The 23,509-nt window shown below is 39.1% G+C and overlaps 1 long non-coding RNA gene across 1 annotated transcript in view; it reads left to right on the top strand.

Annotated features, from left to right (window-relative positions):
* The window catches only part of LOC129652717 (uncharacterized), an 83,170-nt gene extending 60,595 nt beyond the window's left edge, over positions 1 to 22,575 (top strand). The window contains exons 2-3 of the long non-coding RNA XR_008714707.1: positions 11,507 to 11,659; positions 22,496 to 22,575. This is a non-coding gene — a long non-coding RNA (uncharacterized LOC129652717). The remainder of the gene's footprint in view (positions 1 to 11,506; positions 11,660 to 22,495) is intronic.
* The last annotated feature ends 934 nt before the right edge of the window (positions 22,576 to 23,509 follow it).

Genomic DNA, 23,509 nt, shown 5'->3' with positions numbered 1-23,509 from the left:
GGCTCTGTTAGATAGAGTGCCTGAAGAACTATGGATGGAGGTTTGTAACATTGAACAGGAGGCAGTGATCAAAATCATCCCCAAGAAAAAGAAATGAAAAAAGGGAAAATGGTTGTCTGAGAAGGCCTAACAAATAGCTGAGAAAAGAAGAGAAGCAAAAGACAAAGGAGAAAAGCAAAGATATACCCACCTGAATGCAGAGTTCCAAAGAATAGCAAGGAGATATAAGACAGACTTCCTCAGTGATCAATGAGAGAAGATAGAGGGAAACAAAAGGTGGAAAAGACTAGAGATCTCTTCAAGAAAATTAGGGATACCAAGGAAACATTTCATGCAAAGATGGGCTCAATAAAGGATAGAAATGGTATGGACCTAACAGAAGATATTAAGAAGAGATGGCAAGAATACACAGAAGAACTGTACAAAAAAGATCCTCATGACCCAGATAACCAATATGGCGTGATCACTCACCTAGATCATTCCACCTCCTAGAATGTGAAATCAAGTGGGCCTTAGGAAGCATCACTCTGAATAAAGGTAGTGGAGGTGATGGAATACCAGCTGTTATTTAAAATCCTAAAAGATGATTTTTTTAAAGTGTTGTACTCAATATGCCAGAAAACTTGGAAAACTCAGCAGTGGCCACAGGACAGGAAAAGGTCAGTTTTCATTCCAATCCCAAAGAAAGGCAATACCAGAGCATGTTCAAACTATTGCACAATTGCTTTCATCTCACACAGTAGCCAAGTCATGCTCAAAATTCTCCAAGCCAGGCTTTAACAGTACATGAACCGTGAATTTCCAGATGTTCAAGCTGGATTTAGAAAAGGCAGAGGAACCAGAGATCAAATTGCCAACATCCATTGGATCATAGAAAAAGCAAGAGAATTCCAGAAAAACATCTACTTCTGCTTTATTAACTACGCTAAAGCCTTTGACTGTATGGCTTACAGCAAACAGTGGAAAATTCTTAAAGAGATGGGAATAACAGATCACCTGACCTGGCTCTTGAGAAATTTGTATGTATGTCAAGAAGTAACAGGTAGAACTGCACATGGAACAACAGACTGGTTCCAAATCAGGAAAGGAGTAAACGTCAAGGCTGTTTATTGTCACCCTGCTTATTTAACTTATATGCAGAGTCCATCATGCGAAATGCCAGACTGGTTGAAGCACAAGCTGGAATCAAGATTGCCAGGAGAAATGTCAATAACCTCAGATGTGCAGATGACACCTCCCTTATGGCAAAAAGCAAAGAGCAACTAAAGAGCCTCTTGATGAAAGTGAAAGAGGAGAGTGAAAAAGCTGGCTTAAAATTCAGCATTCAAAAAGCTAAGATCATGGCATCCAGTCCCATTTCTTCATGAGAAATGGATGGGGAAAGAATGGAAACAGTGAGAGACTTTTTATTTTCTTGAGCCCCAAAATCACTGTGCAGGGTGATTACAGTCATGAAATTAAAAGATGCTTGCTCCTTGGAAGAAAAGCTATGACAAACCTAGACAGCATATTAAAAAGCAGAGACATTACTTTACCGACAAAAGTTAAAACTATGGTTTTCCCAGTAGTCATTTATGAATGTGAGAATGGGACCACAATGAAAGCTGAGTGCCAAAAAATTGATGCTTTTGAACTGTGGTGATGGAGAAGACTCTTGAGAGTCCTTTGGACCGCATGGAACCCAACCAGTCAATCCTAACGCAAATCAGTCCTGAATAGTCATTGGAAGGACTGATGCTGAAACCGAAGCTCCAATACTTTGGCTACTTTTGGGGAAGACTGACTCATTGGAAGAGACCCTGATGCCGAGAAAGATTGAAGGCAGGAGAAGAAGGAGACAACAGAGGATGAGATGGTTGGATGGCAACACGGACTCAATGATATGAGTTTGAGCAAGCTAAGGGATTTGGTGATGGACACGGAAGCCTGGCATGCTGCAGTCCATGGGGTCACAAAGAGTTGGACACAACTGAGCGACTGAACTGACTGTCTGACAACAGATGTATTATGCTTAACACTGATGACTCTAAAGATCAGTCTATTTTAATCAAACAAACAAGTTTAAGCCACTTTCAATACCAGATATCAGCTTAGTACTGAATACTTTTCAAATGATATTAACCTGAAATTCGTTCTGGCTGGATAATTTTATTTCTGAGGATATAAATGCTTAATTTCCTTTAAGTCAAGTAGATAGAGATCTTTTATAGATTACTTTGGCAATACCACACAGCTGCAACACACATGTAGACATGTACAAACACACAAAGCACAGAGACCTCATAGTTACCATTTAAAAATTTCACCTCTGTGTCCGTCCTGGCACCAAAGCCATCGTTATCATACCTAACCTTTCTAGTTACATGTTTATTTATGTCTTTTAGCAATTTGTCTCCAAATGCTGCCCTTTCCACAGCCTTCTAAATATTCCATTTGCTCTGTGTCTTAAATGGAATCATGTCTTTCTACTCAAGAAACCACTGTGTTTCCAATAGCACATCTAAAACTCTAATTCCCATCCCTCATATTTATATAGAAAGATATTGTTAGTTACTATTACATCTTACAAACATAACTTCCTCTTCTTTTAGCAAAATTACCAGCTCCAGGAGTGTTTATATCATCTAGAAACTATTTTCCCACCATATTTAAGTAATGCCCGATCTAGCCCCATCCTCCCCACCTCACGATTCTTTTTTTTTAAACAAGGTACCAGGAGGTCTACAGAGAATTTAGCAGGCTTCTGGTCCAAATTCTGGCTTGGTTTTGGCAGATCTGAAGCTGGAAAGACCTTGTTGCAATGAGGAGTCTTCTAAGATACTGCTAAAAGGAATGTCCAATAATGAAGGTCAGGACTTGGCATCCAATCCTGGATGGATGCCATCTGGAACCTACTTACCAGAGAGTAAGACTCTAAAACACTTGTGAATGCCACCAGAAGTTGCAGCCATAGCCAAACACTGAGTAACATCCATAGCTCCAGGTAAATGATCTCTCCATTCAGATCGTCTCCTCTGTCTCTGACTCTCTACACAAGGAAACCCCAGGTGCTACAGGCGTGCATGTTGCAACATGAGCCCAGGCAACTTTGCAGGTGACCTTCTACTAACCCCTGCTCTCATTCTTACCAACTCCAGTAACCAAAAGATTACTCACTCAATGCCCTCAATGTTCAGTTTTCATATTAACAATATTTCTAACTCTACCAGAGACACTAGCTGCTATACTTTCATTGACACTTAGCAGCTGCTGCTGCTAAGTCGCTTCAGTCGTGTCGGACTCTGTGCGACCCATAGACAGCAGCCCACCAGGCTCCCCCGTCCCTGGGATTCTCCAGGCAAGAACACTGGAGTGGGTTGCCATTTCCTTCTCCAATGCATGAAAGTGAAAAGTGAAAGGGAAGTCGCTCAGTCGTGTCTGACTTTTCGCGACCCCATGGACTGCAGCCTACCAGGGTCCTCCATCCATGGGATTTTCCAGGCAAGAGTACTGGAATGGGGTGCCATTGCCTTCTCCTTAATTGAGATTAGAATCTATTTAAAGTTAGATTCAACCACTAGATTAAGATCTAAACAGTAAATTCATCAGCATTAAAGTTCTAACTTTCCAATCTTTTTCATATTTTTATGATATATAAGGACTTTTAGATGATGTTTTGCAATCTATTTAATCCAGTCCTATCCCTTTTAATTTATTCACGTACATTTTATATTTTGCTTTTCAAATAGATGTATTACATTCTTAAACTTTTATTGGGCTGTAGATGATTTACAATGTTGTATTAGTTTCTACTGTAAAGTAAATCAGTTGAACATATACACATGCCTACTCTTTTTTAGATTCTTTTTCCATATAAGTCCTTACAGAGTTGAGAAGTGTTCCTTTGGCTATAGAGTAGGTCCTTATTAGTTATCTATTTTATATATGCTTTATACTTTGTAATTCATCACTGTAATCACTCCATTTAAACACCTGCAACATTTTACTCCTCTGTCATATTTGCCTTGACTTGCCCAAACAGACAGGAACACAATTAGGAACACATTAAATTTTCCTCAAAATGGATTTTCTGATCAAAATAATATCAACTAGACCAAACATTTTTGCCTTCGAAGAACACCCAATACTACCTAAAAATCCCACTTCAATTTGGTGTTCCCATTACATGAAAACGACTTCCTTGATAGCTAAGTTAGTAAAGAATCTGCCTGCAATGCAGGAGAGCTCTGTTGGATTCCTGGGTCAGGAAGATCCACTGGAGAAGGGGTGGGCTGCCCACTCCAGTACTCTTGGCCTTCCTTTGTGTGCTCAAAATTCTCCAAGCCAGGCTTCAGCAATACATGAACCATGAACTTCCAGATGGTCAAGCTGGTTTTAGAAAAGGCTTACTCCTTGGAAGGAAAGTTATGACCAACCTAGACAGCATATTGAAAAGCAGAGACATTACTTTGTCAACAAAAGTCCATCTAGTCAAGGCTATGGTTTTTCCAGTAGTCATGTATGGATGTGAGAGTTAGACTATAAAGAAAGCTGACCACTGAAGAACTGATGCTTTTGAACTTTGGTGTTAGAGAAGACTCTTGAGAGTCCCTTGGACATAAAGGTGATGAAACCAGTCCATCCTAAAGGAGATCAGTCCTGGGTGTTCATTGGAAGGACTGATGCTGAAGCTGAAACTCCAATACTTTGGCCATCTGATGTGAAGAGCTGACTCATTTGTAAAGCCCCTGAGGCTGGGAAAGATTGAGGGCAGGAAGAGAAGGAGGCGACAGAGGATGAGATGGTTGGATGGCATCACCGGCTCAATGGACATGAGTTTGGGTAAACTCTGGAAGTTGGTGATGGACAAGGATGCCTGGCATGCTGCAGTTCATGGGGTCGCAAAGAGTTGGACATGACTGAGTGACTGAACTGAACTGTGGCTCAGCTGGTAAAGAATCCACATGCAATGTGAGAGACCTGGGTTCGATCTCTGGGTTGGGAAGATCCCCTGGAGGAAGGGAAAGTCTACCCATTCCAGTGTTGTGGCCTGGAGAATTCCATGGACTATACAACCACTTTCACTTTCTTTTCATTACATGAAATGATAGCCTCAACAGATTTTCCCCTCCCATAAGTAATCCTGATCCTGACTACTCACAATCAGCAGAGAGGCTGACCATAGAGGACATTGATTCTACCAGGAAAGAAACTCTCACCTCCTTACCACCCACACTGCCACGTGCATATATGTTCACGTGGTCACCTGTGGGGGATGACAGAAGTTTAAGTGTGATTTAAATTCCTCTCTCTCTCTCTTCTTCAGCAAGTCCTGTCATTTCAGCTCCTTTCTCCGATCTCATGTCTACTCTATCTGTCCAGAGCCACCACCTATTTCTGGGTCCACTCTTCTCCTCAGGGACTAAGTACAAGTTAGGCTCTCCAGGTCCAAGCTTGCTTCATTCTGCCTACACTCTGTAAAGAAACTCGGCTTCTACTTTATGACATAGCGAGTAACCTAACCTATTCAGCCATGCCAACTACCTCTCCTTGATTTTCTTCTGTAAGTCACATAGGCCTTGGTGCCACTGCTGAGCAGAACCGAGAATGTTGCAGTTCACTGTAGTGTGGGTCTACTTTCAGAGGAGCACAAAATGCAAAACTATCAATGCCTTAAGCGTGAAGAAGTTTCTCATTAGGAAAGAATGCTTTTCTCCATGGAATTCACATGGCTTAAACAATAAGAATCCAAGGGGCTCAGTTTGTATATGCATCCCCTACCACAAACAAAAAGACATATTTTCTTCAAATTAAGGGTTTTATTTCATTTAGCAAGCTACTTAATTGAACAGATCATGCCAAGATTTTAGTAATAAATGCCATCCATTATCTACCCTGAGTTTTGAATAAAGTTGGCATTAGTAAAAGACATACAATCTAAAACTAAAAATATTTCTAAGTTCATACATTCAGTACAATACTCTCTCACCACACACACAAAAAAATAATAATAATGTTTAACATTATGCCAAAAGGGCAAAATGAAGTTGTTAAGTTGTTATCAATATAAATGAATGGAACAATTTGTTTTAATAAGAATATCCTTCAACATATCACTTGTTCATTATAAGCTTGGTTTGTTCATCAGAAAAATGGAGTCCTAGAGATTAACTTCTTTGCAAACTGTGAGCATTGAATTGTTCCTTCCAAGTACCCACACCATTGTCCTTCACATTGAAAGGGTTTTGATGCCTACTTGTAATCCATGTTCTATTTCCTTTAAAATCTTTTTCTCTTCCACTTCCTTCCCTGGGTGGGGTATATCTGAAAAAGATCATACAGATAACTATTAGTGGAAAGGGCTTTGAAGATGTTTCTCACAGAAAGTGATGACTTGCCCAAAAATCCAGGCACAAGTTCTTACTAACAAAGGAGCTGAAACCAGCCAAGATCTTCAGCAGAAGCAGATCATGTGCAGAAAGCACCTTCCTGTTTTCTCCTTTGCTTCCTGGAGCAGCTCAGCGAGACTGCTTTCCATGTCCTCAGCCTGCTGGAGACCTTGGCAGAGTTCACAGAGGATCAAAGCTCCCAGGGTGGCTGCCTCCAGGGTGCCCTCCATGTCCACATTGATCACGTGGACATCATTGTCACAGGCTGGACAGTCTCCTCTTCTCTGGCACATGGCTCTGCCACCACTTTGAAATAGACTCTCTCCATACAGGTGAAGATGATGTTGGAGGGATCTCTGCACCCTTGAAATCTTTCTGGATGGGACTTGATTTTCTCATTGTTTCCCCCAAAATTTGTAAGACTCCCTTCCTTTGGTTGTATTTTCGGTCTTTACAGGAAAGGTACTTGTGCATCTTCTTATATGAAGTTGAACATAACACATCATTGGTTGGTTGGATGCCAGCCTTGGGAGCTTACTCAGGATACTGCCTGAAAAGGCCTGACACTGAAGCCTTTCCTCTTGAAGATGCGTCAGTATCCCTTGCTCCTATTCACATTACTCATATAGACCACCGCCACCCTGAGGGGACAGGAAGGCATGATGGTGCTCGTTGGGACTCCAGCCAGACCGATAGATTTCAGGGACTGAGGGGGGACTCTGAAGCCACAGAGAAGATCGGCTGGGTCCTGTTCTTCCAAGCAGTGTTAATGGCAAGGAACAAAACCTTATTTATATGGAGTCACCTCCCCCCATTGTGGAGAGGGAACTCTTGATTGGTAATTGGGTTAAATCTTGAGTGATTGGGTTTTTGCTTTTCAGTATTAAATTAACTGAATTTGGATAGGGGCTCTCACCAGAGAAATGAATCCAATCTAGTCATCAGAACAATCTGGTGATTAAATCACCCTCTACTGCAATTACTTGCCTACTCGCCCACCAGCATCATGCAACCTCCAGTTAAATCTGTTGTGCTGGTGTGTATGGGGCTAAGATCAGTTAGACAAAACAACTACTCAACCTGCCTGCCTATCACAGGCCTCTCCGAAAACCTGAAGAATGTATACGGGAAACGTCTTTGAAATTTCCAAACCTACTAATTCAATGATACAAAGAATCACAATGGCTGTTCTCTACTTCTCATGTACGGTTGATACCCCAGAGTGTAGTTGTGTTAAATCATATGAAGATATCTGTAGTTGTGCCCATCAATCAATAAATTGATTTGCCATTGTCAAAAGCAACCTCTGGATAACAGGCCTGCCAATGGTGTTTCACAAGTTGCAAGAACATCACATTTTCTCCATTGGCTTTTTCTCAATTCATAATGATTCTGAAGAGAGCAATGTGAATTCCCTCTCCTTTAACATGTCTCCAAGAGCAGCTCTGTCTGAGCATTCTGTACTCACAACAGAAGACTTTTCATTACATTTCATGATACAGATGTCAAAATTGGAAATGGGGCCCTTCACTTTGAAATGGCACAGGAGAAAGATCTCTTCATAGAGCCACAGACTGAGTGTTCCCAAGAATCTGTCTGTTGCAGTAATTCTCACATTGCAAAGAGTCCTCCATCAGTAAGTATCCCAAGTCTACTCTAAGTGTCATTCCTGAGACCCACAGCATCAGCATCGACCAGCAGCTTGTTCACAGCAGAAATTGGGGCCCTGGATCACTGAATCGGATTCTCTGGGAGTGAAGCCCAAACATCTGGAAAGTACAAAGCCCTTCATATGACTGTGATGGGCTCCAAAGTTTCAGAGCAACTAACTCAAAGCAGAGGCTTCTGAAACTTGGATGGACATTGATAGTCCCTGGGAAGGCATCCAAAGCCCTGCCTCCAGATGGGAGATGGGATTTCTGAAGAGAAAAGCCAGATTAGAGAAAAGGCCAGGCATAACTGAAAAGGTAGTCAGATCTTAAACATGGTGTGAAAATGTTTTTATGAGTCAATGACTGAGACCTAAAGCATTCTTGGGGGAAAAGAGAAGGAAAAAAAAAAAAAAAAGATAGAAGCAAGATCTTACAGCCAGAACTATAATCCTGATTCAAGGGAAGGGCCATGTTTCAACAGAGTTGAGATAGCGTATGTCTTCATAGAATGGCTCTAATGTCACACAGTGGAGGAAATCCTTACTTGTGATTTGTGTGCTCCTGAGTTTGTCTCTGAGCCTGGGACAGGTCTTGTGAAAAGTGTCGGTACTGTGGCAGTCAGCACTTGAGCTCTCAGTGCTCGAGAAGTGCTCGTGTGTCACTCCACAGGTCTTCCTGATGTTTGCAGTGCCGACAGGGTCCCCAAACCCTGGGCCACAGACCAGCACTGGTCCATGACCTGTTAGGAACCAAGCCACACAGCAGGAGTGAGCGAAGCTTCATCTATATTTACAGCCGCTCCCCAGGGCTCACGTTGCAGCCTAAGCTCTGTCTCCCGTCAGATCAGGGGTAGCACCAGATTCTCATGGGAACACGAATCCTACTGTGTACCACCCATGGGAGGGATCTAGGCTGTGTGTTCCTCATGAGAATCTGATTCCTGACGATCTGAGGTGGAGCTGAGACTTAGCACTATGGAGCAGCTGCAAATACTGATGACCTTTAGAGGAGAGCTGTTACTGCATAGAGACACAATAAGTCTACTCCTTGCAGATTCATATCAGAACCCTATCAACTGAGTGGCAATTAAGCTACATCTAGTGACAGGATTTACAGGGGAAAGTGAGTTGATGTGCTCTAATTGTGCAGCTGTGTCTGGTGGCAAGCTTTAAGTCAGAGTCCGGCACTTATTTTAGTTCACTTGTGGTCCACCTATTATTTTCTTCACCACTTTCATCCATGCCTCTTTCCCACACTGTGCACTTGTCTCAGTCACAGTTTTGGTAAGCTCAGATGCTAACCCTAGCCAAACTGAGTAAAAAACAAAACCATATGTCACTACAGGTGTTCTTTGGAAAGGGGGAAAGACCCAATGATGAGACAGCAGAAGATTCTAAGACTACCAACAAAAACAAAGCTGTATTTAAAAGTGAATATCAAAAGTACATGTGCTCAGTCATGTTCGACTCTTTGTGACCCCATGGGCTGTAGCCCACCGGGCTCCTCTGTCCATGGAATTTTCCAGAAAAGGACACTGGAGTGGGTTGCCATTTTCTTCTTCAAGGGATCTTCCCAACCCAGAGACTGAACCTGTGTCTTATGCATCTTTTGCATTGGCAGCAGTATTCCTTATTACTGAGCCACCACGGAAGTCAAATACCAAGAGTCCTACTTAAGTTATGGGTTCATTGCAACAGATGAAACACATTCACCAAGCCAGCTTTGTATAATATATGGCAACCGGCTATCCAACAAAGTCATGACACCTTAAAAACTGCTTCACCACATGGAGACTAAACACTTTGCATTAAAAAATAAACTTTGGAGTTTTTCAAAATGAAAAACAAGCAAACAACAACAAAAAAATACCCCATGAACAAGAAGAACAGACTTCATCAAATGTGTCTGTGCTGAAGGCATCGTTCTTAGGGGCTAAGCACATTGCTAAAGCCAAGAAGCCCTTTACTCTTGGTGAAGAGTTGATCCTACCTGCTGCCAATGACATCTGTCATGAACTTTTAGGAGAGATTGCCATTCAAAAGTGGTTCCATGACTAGGAAAAGTGATGAAATAGCAAAAGATATTGAGGCATAATTGTGCCATGGTGTGCAATCCAGGTTGATGAGTCTATGGATGTTGACAACAAGGCAACCATGCCTGTTCTTATGAGACACATTTTTTAGGAGGATATGCATGAAGATATGTTACGTGCACTTTTGCTGTCTACCAACATCATCACTGCAGAATTATTCAAGACTTTGAAAGAATACATATCAGGAAAGCTGAATTGGTCATTTTGTGGTGGTATAGTATGGGGTCTCTATGGGGTCACACAGAGTCAGACACGACTGAAGCAACTTAGCAGCAGCAGCAGTAGCAGCAGTATGGGTGGAGCAGCCGCCATGACTTTCTGGTTTCACTACTTGAGTCGAAGAGGTTGCTTCTGAATGTGGGTCTATGCACTGTGTCATCCACAGAGAAATGCTGGCTAGCCAAAAACCATCACCTGAAATTAACAACATTTTACAAGATGTGATTAAAATTATCAGCCACGTTAGAGTACAGGCCCTTAACTCATACTTTCCATCTGTTGGCACAGCTCAGTGAGGTGATGGACACAGCACACATGTCTTCTCTTATACACAGAAGTGAGATGCCTTTCTAAATGTAGGCCATTGGCCAGAATTTCTGAGTTACGTGAGCCATTTCAGAGATTTCTTTTAGAGAAACAATCATCACCGGCAGCACATTTCAGTGACAAAGAATGGGTCGTAATACTTGCTTACTTGTGTGATGTATTCAACCTGCTCAACAAACTCAATCTATCAGTTCAGGGGAGAATGACAACAATGTTCAAGTCGGCAGATTAAGTGGTCTCGTTCAAAGCCAGAGGGTACTTATGGGGGCAATGAGTGAACGCTGCAATTTTTGACATGTTTCAAACATTAGTAGACCTGATGTTTATTAACTAGTAGACCTCTTAATTAGGAGAGGGAACTGGAAACCCACTCCAGTACTCTTGCCTGGAACATCCCGTGGACGGAGGAGCCTGGTAGGCTACAGTCCATGGGGTCCCAAAGGGTCGGACACGCCTGAGCCAAGTTACCACCTACCACCAAACATTAGTAGAGAATTTTAAAGATTAAGTCAAGGACTTCTTCCTCCCAGTTGGTGTGTGATCACCTATTTCAGCTTTCAAAAGAGTATGAGCATTACTTCACAAGCACAAAAGACCCCCAGAGTGGGAAGGAATGGATCTGTAATCCATTTGTGAATAAGTCAGGTGAATCAACGTTTTTTGTTTTTTGCCTGTGCTAGAAGAGGATCAACTGCTTGCAATCACAAATGGTGGTGGCCTTAAAAATATGTTTGGGACAACTTCCAATCTCTATATATTCTGAATTAAATTCAAGGTGGAATATCCTCAGATTGCTACAAAAGCCCTGAAAAGCCTGCTTTCATTTCCTACATCTTATCTTTGTAAAGCAGGATTTTCTGCAGTGAGAGCAACCAAAATGAGATTATGGAGTAGAATGGACATAAGCAACATACTTTGAGGGTCACTGTCTCCCGTCTCCCCTAAAGGGACCATTTAATTGCAGGAAAACAAGCTCTGGGCTCCCCTGATTCTGCATTAAGGTGAGTTATATAATTATTTCATCATCTATCACAATGTGATAGTAATAGAAGTAAAGTATACAATGAATTCAGTGTGCTTGAGTCACCCCCAAACCACCAGACTTACCCCCAACCCCCCAGTCAGTGGGAAACTGTCTTCCATGAAACCAGTTCCTGTTGCCAAAAAGGTAGGGGACCACTGTGCTATCATATTTCAGTTAATGAAAGCAAATTGGCCTTGACCCAAGGAATTTGAAACCTCAGTGAGTTGAGAATTTACAAAATGTCTTTTCTTTCGTGTAACAAAATGCATTCCCTCCAGGTATTACTTCTGCTTTACTGACACTAAAATCCATCAAAAGGCCTCTAGAGTCCAATTTTTATATCTCCAGTAGGATTGCTAGATTTTGATCCTTAAAATATCAAGCTAACAGAGTTTTGTTATATCAAATATTTATTTAATTTCAATATAAAAGCTTTTAGTCTTATTATTAAAGTCTCCTTTAAATATATGAGATGGATGACATAAACCAAAGACTCAAAGAGGCGGAAGATGTGTGTTTTAGGTGACAAAATTAACCCTATGTATTCTTTTTTATTTTAAAGATTTTTTTTAATGTGTTGTTGTTCAGCACTCAGTTTTGTCTGACTCTCTGGGACCCCATGGACTGCAACATACCAGGCTTACCTGTTTTTCATTGTCTCCCAGAGTTTGCTCAAACTTATGTCCATTGAGTTGATGATGCCATCCAACCATCTCATCCTCTGTTGCCCCTTTTTCCTCCTGCCCTCAATCTTTCCCAGAATCTGGATCTTTTCCAATGATTTGACTCTTTGCATCAGATGGCCAAAGTATTGGAGCTTCAGCTGCAGTATCAGTCCTTCCAATGAATTTTCATGCTTGATATTCTTTAGGTTTGTTTGGTTTGATCTCCTTGCAGTCCAAGGGACTCTCAAGAGTCTTCTCCAACACCACAGTTCAAAAGCATCAATTCTTCGGTGACAATACCTTGGACAGTGCTTTTTTCACTCTGTGATTCTGTTGCCTTTAGTTGCCATGGATGACTGATTCTTCATGGTAAGCCTTCTGAGAGTTTCAGGAAAGACACAGTTTTCACCTTGTAAGTCATTTGTGTTGTTGAAATTTGGGGGTTGATACATCAGGTGGACCATCTCTGGAATCAGATATCCTGGGCTTTAAATCACCTGTACAACATACTAGCCATGTGATTCGGGGCACTTTTCTAATCTTTAAATTTTAAATTATAATAATAAAAAGTTTAATGATATCTTTAAGAATTTTATGTACCAAGTGAGAATTTTAAAAAATGACTAGATTGCACTAAGCATTAACTATTAATTAATGTTAATTGTTTGCATATCTTTTCACAAATACATAATGCATTGTTTTGGTTTTACTCTCATAGGATAGTGATTTCATTTTTTTCCTACATTTTGGAGAATGTCTCACACTAGATTCCAAGTTTTAATAGCTATAGTTTGTGACCTTAACGATAACTAATGATTTGTTTGTACGTCAGTTTCTCCCAGGGGGCATAGAAGAAAGAGTCTGCCTACAGGAGATGCGAGAGGCTCAGATTTGATCCTGGGTTGTTAAGATTTCCCTGGCGTAGGAAAGGGCTACCCACTCTAGTATTCTTGCCTGAAAATTCCAGGGATGGAGGAGCCTGCTGGGTTATAGTCCATGGGGCCACAAAGAGTGAGACACAACTGAGCAACTGAGCACACACAGACATTGCCTTTTATTGAATACATCTTCTGCACCTCCTTAAATTCTCTCAGTCAAATCTCTCTTTCCGCCCCCCTGGCTACTTATCTCCCTCAACTTCTGGTTTACTGATGCCAAGGCAGACCATGAGGTGTATTTTCTGAGGCCTCCCCCAGGCTCAGAGCTGGAACTTCTGGCTCTTTCCAGAAATTTCAGACATCTCAAGATAACACAAGACATGGATCTGACATTCTGAAATGTTGCAAAAAGGTTATGAATTCTGGAAGTGAGTGTGAGGAGGTGTGGGATCTGATATGGTTAGTTCCCCATAGGGCAAACTTTAAGCAAGGGAAGACAGGAGACAGATGGAACAGGAAGATGGGTTGTCTTTATCTCCATTTTTCCTTCTGATATATAGTTCTGAAGAGTGTTTTCTCTATGATGTCGTGGATGTACTTGAGGTGTGTATTGTGACTTGTCAAGAAGGAATGGCCAACACAGTACGTCATCGCCTTGTATGGCTCAACTCTCTTTTCCTTTGATTACCTTGAAAGTATGCTGTTGCTATAATTTACTAAGACATGGTTACGTGCAACTCTTTGCAAGCCCTGTGGACTGTAGACCACCAGGCTCCTCTGTGGGATTTCCCAGTCAAGAATACTGGGGTGAGTTGCCATTTCCTTCTCCAGGGGATCTTCCTAACTTAGGGATCAAACTTGTGTCTCCTGCATTAGCTGGTGCATTCTTTACTGCTGAGCCACCAGGGAAGCCCTTTGAAATTATATGCCCTATAAAAATCTTTGGAGCTTCCCTCGTGGCTCAGATGGTAAAGAATCTTCCTGCAACATGGGAGACTGAGATTCAATCCCTGGGTTGGGAAAATCTCCTGGAGAAGGGAATGGCTACCTACTCCAGCATTCTTACCTGGAGAATTCCATGGACAGAGGAGCCTGGTAAGCCAACAGTCCATGGGGTCACAAAGAGTCAGACATGAATTGGTATGTTACCCTTGGTTGAGGCTTTGTTTCTAGAAATTCAAAGCTATGACACACCTCTTTATTCATAAGTCTTCAAATACAGTAGCAGTCTTATCACTAACTCTCATTTATGCATTCATTTATTTATTCCATCACAAAATCCACCACTTATGTTATTTAAATGTGATGTGCACAATTGGAGATACAAAGGTGACCAAAATACGTTTTCATGCTTTATGGAAATTACAGTCTAGTAGCAGTGGCTGTACAAGTATCTGTATTAAAATTGTAGAGTAATAAATGCCTTGAAGTGAAATGTGTATGAAGGGCAGAGTTTGAAGGTAACAGTTTTAGCTGCGAGATTACAGAAATCAAATACTCTGCTGGTGACATTTGTTCTGGGTCTTTTTGTTCAACTAAATGTGTCACTTTTGACTGAATCAATGTGTGGATAAATAAAGTGATAGCTTAAATACCCTATAAGCTCTTTTCCATCACTGAAATGATTCACTATGTCAGAAAGTTTAAGAACTCAAAGATATTGTTACTTATAATGGGCTCAAAATCATTATATTTAGTTTAAATATTTAAATAAATAGGTTTAGATATTCCGTTACATGAGAATATGATTGTTATAGAAAAAATAAGGAAATAAAAAGTGAATAACATTCATAATTCTACCAGTTTTAAACTAAGTTAACATTTCAGATATTTTCACATGTATCCATTTTTAAAAATTGGATTATATAGGAGATAAATTTTTTGTCATCTTAGTATTATTCTGTGAATATTTTTCCATATCAGTAATGCTAGAGAAGCTTTCAGATGACTGCATAGCTAATGTGCTTAATCATTTCATTGTAGTATTGTGCTATTGTTTATCTAGCCAAAGCTTTTTTGTGGTCATTTATTTTGTCTCAACTTTTTTTAATATCTTAGGTTATTTTACATTAAGCATTCCAAGTTAGTGTAATCTTTCTGTATAATCTTAGTTATATCCTTACATAAAATTTTATAAGTATAATACTTATATTAAAGAACACAAGCATTGCTACAATTTTTTTCAATTGTTGTTTAGTTAGCAGCCAAAAATATTATCTTAACATACAGGTTTACCAGTACTAGGAAATACTGCCACTGTTCTAGGATATAAAATGGATTTTATAATTGAAAATGCACGACATTGATTGGGAGAAACTCATGTCTCATCTGTAACCCAGAGATGGTAATAACTATTTCATATATTTTGTCAAGATTAAAAAAATATTTTATAAGTAAATATGTGAACATTAATCTGATTTTTTAAAAAAGATAGCAAAAATAAAAAAGGTTAGATGGGAGAAAAGGACACAACCACAGATAAAATAGTTAAAATTTATGAGAGAATAGCTTTGCATTTCAAAGATATTTTATTCCAAAACTTAGAAATGAATAATTTCTGAGCAAAATATAAAATTTTAAAAGTTGACACAAAATTAGAAATCTGCAATGGAAACATCAAAATAGATGAGATTGCAAAGTGATTAAAAATCTATTGTAAAAGGACAATAAGATCAGAAGTGTTTATTAAATAGTTTCTGTTTTCCTTTAATATTAATAGCAGATGGTATTCATATTTAGAAAACTTTTCAGGCCATTGAAACAAATGGAAAATTCCAAGATCAGAATATTCTTAGAGATAACATTTGATTGGGAGTTCACATAAAAAGAAATCCATAGAATGTACTTGTATATATACATAGACAAAAGATTTAAATAAAATATTAAAAGTTAAATCCCTCCATATTGTAATAAGAATAATATACTATAGCAATGTGGGTTTAGTGACAGAGAAAATGATTCAATATCAGGAAGCCTAACAACATTGTTTATTATAATAACCAATTAAAGAAGAAAATAATTAGGTCATATGAATCAATGATGAAAAAGAATTTGATAAAACTTAGCAGCTCTTTCTAATAACTCTATAAGTAAAATGGAAGCAATTACTAGAATATTATAATTACCATTTATCAAATTCCCCCAGTATGCACTGTAACAACGATGAAATGTTAAATCCAATCCAATAAGCAAAACTATAAGGAGATATCACAGCACCATTTAATAATATCCTAAGAATGTAATGAATCAAAAACATAAAAGCCACTATAAACATTGTTAAAGGCATAGGGTGTTCATTTTTGTCAATGATATGATTGCATGTCTATAACACCAAGAAAGTTCTAGTAGCAAACTGCTAGCATTGATTTTTTAAATAAGTAAGACAGCTAGATATGAATTCAATATTTGTAAAGAAGTTCTCTTTATCAGAATATAAACAATTTATAAAACTTTTATAATGAAGAATATATATTCAACTTTTATAAAGATGAATAAAATAAGGTTATGAACAAATTTTATGAGAATATACTATAAATTATTCTTGATAAAATAAAAATATATCAACTATTGTAAACATTGGCCATTTTATCATGTAGAAATTCTTTATATGATAAATATATCAATTGTATAGAAATAGGATATAAATTTACTGCAGACGCAGTTGGAGCATTAACTGTTATGCAGAAGAATCATTGTTGAAAGGTAGTAAAGAAAATTTTGAAGAACATTAGTGCTGCTTTAATCAAATCAGCAGAAATAAGAGAGGGAATTCAGATCAAAGGATATATTTCCCATTATAGTTTTCATTTTCATTTTCCTTTTGAGTTGTGTATTTTCTGTTGGATCATTGAGATTTTGATTTGCTTTTCTGTGAATTGCCTCCTTAAAACTGGGTCTTAATTACCTTCTTGATAATTTTCAAGAGTCTTTGTATTTCTAACTGTTTTCTATAAGCTTTACTGCAAATTTTTTTGTTTTATTAAAAATGTATAAGAAAACAATACATTATATTATCTAAAATGAATAAAACTAAAAACAATTTCAATCCTTACTACTAGCAGGATGTGGGCAATATATTTGCTCACATTTACTCATATATTTGTTACATAAATGTAAATTATTTAAATTTATTAGAAAGTAAAGCTAATAAATAGCTAATAAAATTATATAGCTATAAAATAAATATATATATAGCTAATAAAATAAATATATCCTTTAACAACAAATTCTCCTCTTTGGAGTCAATTGCACAAAGTAAATACTCCTAAGGATATAAACACAAGTATGTGCAACACCAAATGTCAAGGAAAACAAACTCAAAACAATACTTAGGGCATGCTGCTGCTGCTGCTGCTGCTGCTAAGTCACTTCAGTCGTGTCCGACACTGTGCGACCCCATAGACGGCAGCCCACCAGGCTCCCCCGTCCCTGGGATTCTCCAGGCAAGAACACTGGAGTGGGTTGCCATTTCCCTCTCCAATGCATGAAAGTGAAAAGTAAAAGTGAAGTCTCTCAGTCGTGTCCGACTCTTAGTGACCCCATGGACTGCAGCCCACCAGGCTCCTCCATCCATGGGATTTTCCAGGCAAGAGTACTGGAGAGGGGTGCCATTGCCTTCTCCACTTAGGGAATAATGAGTGCCTTTCAGCTGGTCAATTTCTGTATAAATTATGTGACACAGTAAAGAATATGGCACAATCTTTAGAAACCATGAATTTGAACTCTCCCAATTCATAATCAGGAATTTACATGAAGCATTCTTAATATTTTTTAAAAAAGCAGAATGGAATGTGCTTAAATTATTTTATTGTCATAAAATGCAAATGATAAGTATATTTCTAATGGATATAAATGTGCATAATTTCTGATAAGTGTATTTTGTAAGATAATATGATCCCAGAGGAAAATATGAAAGTGTATAAATTATGTTTTCAAGGGCTTTGGAAAAGTGAGAGAAATGAAAGAGGGAAGAAACATAATTAAAAGGCTAATAACATGTATACTAAAACCTATGTAATGCATATATGTATGTGTCTATGTAAACATCTATATACTTATGTATATCTAAAAAATTAAAATGAATCAGGGGTAAAAACTGTTCTTGAAGTTTCCAATTTCCTCTAAAACAAACAAACAAACAGAATGGACTTTTTATAGCAGTATGAAGCTCCCTTATACTATATTTTTTTGCTTATTGTACTTGCTTGCCCACATTAAATTTTCAATAAATTAAGATGAATGGTATAAGCAGAGATTGGCACACTATGACTTACTAGCAAAATCCAGACTATAGTCTCTTTTGTTTTTCTTTTTTAAAGACCCAGAGACAGAGACCAGTTTTTGTGTTTTTAAATGATTGTATTCTCTTGGAGATATATATAGATATATATATATGAATTTTATTATTGGCCCACAAGGCATAAAATATTTAATACCATTTCTTTCAGAAAATATTTCCCAACCTGATACAAAGGGCAAAGACTAAGGCAAGGTGTTTCCAGTAGGTGAGGTACATGGTCAATTGGTGGGTGAGAGTTTATCACAAGCTGTGAAAATCTAAACGTACACTGTGAACTGACATAAGAAAACTGACCTATGAAGGACAGAACCTTAATTGGTCAATCACCATGAAAGTGATTTAATCCTGTCTTAGAAATGATTCCTTATCTTCATTAAACTTTTTGAATTAATGTCAATTTTGGGGAATTTCAACCATAACTTCATGAAACACTTTCCTTGCTACTTTAACCATTCCAGAGTATACAAAAATGGAAAGGCTGCTACAATATTATTATATTGACACCAAATGCTGATAAAAATTGCATGCAAAAAACTAATATTGGAGACTTCTGTAAGTGTAGATATTACAATCTCAAATCAACCCCCACCTCCATGGAATATTTACAAGTATCTTAAAAGTCGGACATGACTGAGCAACTGAACAACAACTCTAAGTGGGATTTATTCCCCAAATGTAAAGATGATTGAAAATGAGAAAATATATCATTCTAAATCATTGCATTAATAATCAAAGGAGAAAAATGACAACTCAATGACACCTAAAGGACATTTGATATTTAAAATCCATTCAGAATCTTGTTAATTAGAAATAAAGTGATGCTGTGGCAACAAGGTAAAGAAAACCAACTGAAACCTAAAGCATTATTTAAAGAAGAAACATTAGATATGTTCTTATTAAAGACAGAAACTAGAGACAGATGCCTGCTGTTACTTCTTTAACTCCTAAAAGAATAGCATGAAATTATCTCAATGTCACTTGGTCTTAGCAGAGGTTATGGATACATTTTATTGTGTCTGCCAGCTCATCTACTTTGTAATAATTCCTCTGAGAATCATTTCCCCTCCCTCCCACATCTATAGAACACAAAGGTGGGTCCTTGTGGTGGACACATGCTAAGGTAACCTCCAGTATGTAACACAGTTTTAACAATTTTAAGCAATGTTTGGAACCAGTGCCTTGCTTCTAACTGATGGAAGATGCTAAGTAACATGATGGCATGTCACTCCCTTGGTTAAGCTGTATTAAATGGAACAAGCAAGGAGATGCCACTCTCTGATTATCTTTTCTTAGGGTGTGTCTTAGTGAGAGTGACAAATTCTCCTCCTTTTCTTGAAGAAGTAAACATCCACATTATGAACTTTTAAGGAGAGAGTCCCACAGCAGGGAGCTGTAGGTGGCCTCTGGGACCAGAGGGCAGATTCCGTCAATTGCCAGTAAGACTTGGGACTTTCAGTCATACAGTCCTTTAAGGAAATGAATACTTAGTGAGTTTGGAAGCAGATTCTTTCCTAGTGGTGTCTTCGGTTGGGAATAACAGATGAAACTATTATATATGTAATAGTTAACCAATAAGGACCTCTGTATAGCACAGGGAACTGTACTCAATATTTTTTAAAAACCTATAGGAGAGAAAAATCTTAAAAAGAATATGTGTGTGTGTGTATGTGTGTATATATATATATATATATATATATATGTATGTGTGTGTGTGTATGTGTGTGTGTGTGTGTGTGTATGCTGCTGCTGCTGCTGCTAAGTCGTTTCAGTCGTGTCCAACTCTGTGCGACTACCCCCCTCCCCCAGAGATGGCAGCCCACCAGGCTCACCAGTCCCTGGGATTCTCCAGGCGTATATATATATATATATATATATATCAGGAAGCAACAGTTAGAACTGGACATGGAACAACAGACTGGTTCCAAATAGGAAAAGAAGTTCGTCAAGGCTGTATATTGTCACCCTGTTTATTTAACTTATATGCAGAGTACATCATGAGAAACGCTGGACTGGAAGAAACACAAGCTGGAATCAAGATTGCCGGGAGAAATCTCAATAACCTCAGATATGCAGATGACACCACCCTTATGGCAGAAAGTGAAGAGGAACTCAAAAGCCTCTTGATGAAAGTGAAAGAGGAGAGTGAAAAGTTGGCTTAAAGCTCAACATTCAGAAAACAAAGATCATGGCATCCGGTCCCACCACTTCATGGGAAATAGATGAGGAAACAGTGAAACAGTGTCAGACTTTATTTTTCTGGGCTCCAAAATCACTGCAGATGGTGACTGCAGACATGAAATTAAAAGACACTTACTCCTTGGAAGGAAAGTTATGACCAACCTAGATAGCATATTCAAAAGCAGAGACATTACTTTGCCAACAAAGTTCGTCTAGTCAAGGCTATGGTTTTTCCTGTGGTCATGTATGGATGTGAGAGTTGGACTGTGAAGAAAGCTGAGTGCTGAAGAATTGATGCTTTTGAACTGTGGTGTTGGAGAAGACTCTTGAGAGTCCCTTGGACTGCAAGGAGATCCAACCAGTCCATTCTGAAGGAGATCAGCCCTGGGATTTCTTTGGAAGGAATGATGTGAAAGCTGAAACTCCAGTACTTTGGCCACCTCATGCGAAGAGCTGACTCATTGGAAAAGACCCTGATGCTGGGAGGGATTGGGGGCAGAAGGAGAAGGGGACGACAGAGGATGAGATGGCTGGATGGCATCGCTGACTCGATGGACGTGAGTCTGAGTGAACTCCGGGAGTTGGTGATGGACAGGGAGGCCTGGCATGCTGTGATTCATGGGGTCGCAAAGAGTCAGACACGACTGAGCGACGGATCTGATCTGATCTGATATATATATATATATATATATATATCCCTGGAGAAGGAAAAGGTAACCCACTCCAGTATTCTTGCCTGGAGAATCCCATGGACAGAGGAGCCTGGCAGGTTACAGTCCATGGGGTCACAAGAGTCAGACATGACTTAGCAACTAAACCACCACTATATTTATATAAACTGGATCACTTTTCTGTATTCTTGAAACTAGCACAACACTATAAATAAACTGGTCCCAAAGAGTTGGACACAACTGAGCACACACACAGAGTGTAAACCTTTTGATAGTAATTTTTACTCTGTTACCAAATTTGGGGTCCAGCTGCTTGTTGCTTCAGAGTCAGTACTCAAGAGGTAAGACTGGTGGAAAGGAAAGTTTGCTTTATTCCAGAAGCTGGCAACTGGGGAAGAGGATGGACTCATGTCCAAGGGCCAGCTCTCTCCTGACAAACAGCGGCAAGAGTTTCTAAAGCAGGAGTTTCAAGAGCGTATTGGTGGAGGGAAGGGGCTACAAGTAGAAACAGCACAGTCAGCTCTGAAGGCCATCTTGAAATAGGTCATGTGGTTGTCTGATGAGCATCTTGATTGCTTTAAGTGCATTTAATCTTCAAGTCCAGGGTCAGTTTGTTTCCATTTCTTTGGGGCCAGTTCTTGGAACTGTGGCAGCTTTTGTAATGGCTACAGCCTGATCATCATGTATTTAACTTCTTTCTGGTGGAAGAAAGTGGAGGTTTAAGTATCTATAAAATAGCTCGAAGGATATTAACTACATAGCCCTTGTATGTGCTCATGCACTTAGTCGTGTCTGACTCTTTGCGACCCCATGAACTGTAGCCCATCAGGCTCCTCTCTCCATGGAATTTTCCAGGCAAAAACAATACTGGAGTGGGTTGCCATTTCCTCCTTTAGGGGATTTCCTGACCCCAGGATTGAACCCACGATTCTCCGGTCTCCTGCATTGGCAGGCGGATTCTTTACCACTAGCGCCACCTGGGAGCCCTTAGGGAAGAACTAAAAATCCCTGATTTTGTTTAATGACAAAAATATTGTTATTTTGTCCTGATTGATGACTTTTTTTTTTTGTTTGTTTCTCTTTTTTCTCATTTCTCTGCTTAAATTTATTGTTTGACTAAAGTTTTTCCAGAGACAGAAAGCAGCAGGACATGGAGGGGAAGGACCCTGGGATCCTGCTTCATTTCACCTCTACTGAATGAGTCAATAAGAAAATAAATAATTTAAAAATGTGTTACTTACATTTGCCTTTGCTGTTATTGTTGTGTGTCATTCTATGTCACTTCAAAATAATTGATGGAAATGTGACTATTAAGCTAAAACACCATTTGCCGTTATGAAGTGAAGAATGACTTCCCCTCAACTTAATATCAAACAATTAAATTCTGTCAAAATAATGTGTAAAGTCATCCATTGCACCCAGTATTTTAAAAATTGGTTATCTCACATGACCAAATGACTGGCCTATATACTTGTACAATTTGACACAGACCCTGAAAATCGTCCCCATGTTATTCTGAACTGATGTGTCTTATAAAATCGGGATTGGTTTTGGTCTAAAAACAGAAAATTAAATGATAGACTCTTCCTGCTAACATTATGCATATCATCCCTACAGAACACATTACCAAAATAAAGCCACACCAAGAGATATGAGATCTAGACCCTCTCTAACTGTCCAACATCCCTATAATTCAGTCAAGGTCTTCAGAAATCAAAAGGAACCTCCTAACTGAGAGTTATGGAACATGGGAATGACGGTTACTCTCCTGTAAGCTAGGCCTTTATCACTTTACTGTGATCTTTAAATTCTTCCATGACAGAAATGCAAGTTCAGTCTTTGTTTCAGAGTCACACAGTCTGCCTAGAGTCAAAGCATAAGCCCATACTTTTAAGACTGCAGAGGCTGCTAACCACTTCATTTCACTAGTGACCAGGGGGAAATATCACTAAACTGAACCAAAGGAAAGAGGACATTTAAAGAGGAAAGATTTGTTTCATAAGACCAAGATCCATGCTCCATGGACCCTATTCAGATGGAGGGTTGCAGCCAAGCAAAATGTGAGGGTTAGATGCTGTGCCCCTGATACCACTGAATCAGCAGGGCAGAGTGGCTGGCTGGCAAGTTTGAATTGTG

Source organism: Bubalus kerabau, chromosome 5, assembly GCF_029407905.1.
Source record: "Bubalus kerabau isolate K-KA32 ecotype Philippines breed swamp buffalo chromosome 5, PCC_UOA_SB_1v2, whole genome shotgun sequence".
In the NCBI taxonomy this organism is placed as follows: domain Eukaryota; kingdom Metazoa; phylum Chordata; class Mammalia; order Artiodactyla; family Bovidae; genus Bubalus; species Bubalus kerabau.
Note: the sequence above shows the minus strand (reverse complement) of the source record. Positions and strands in the feature narration are given on the sequence as shown.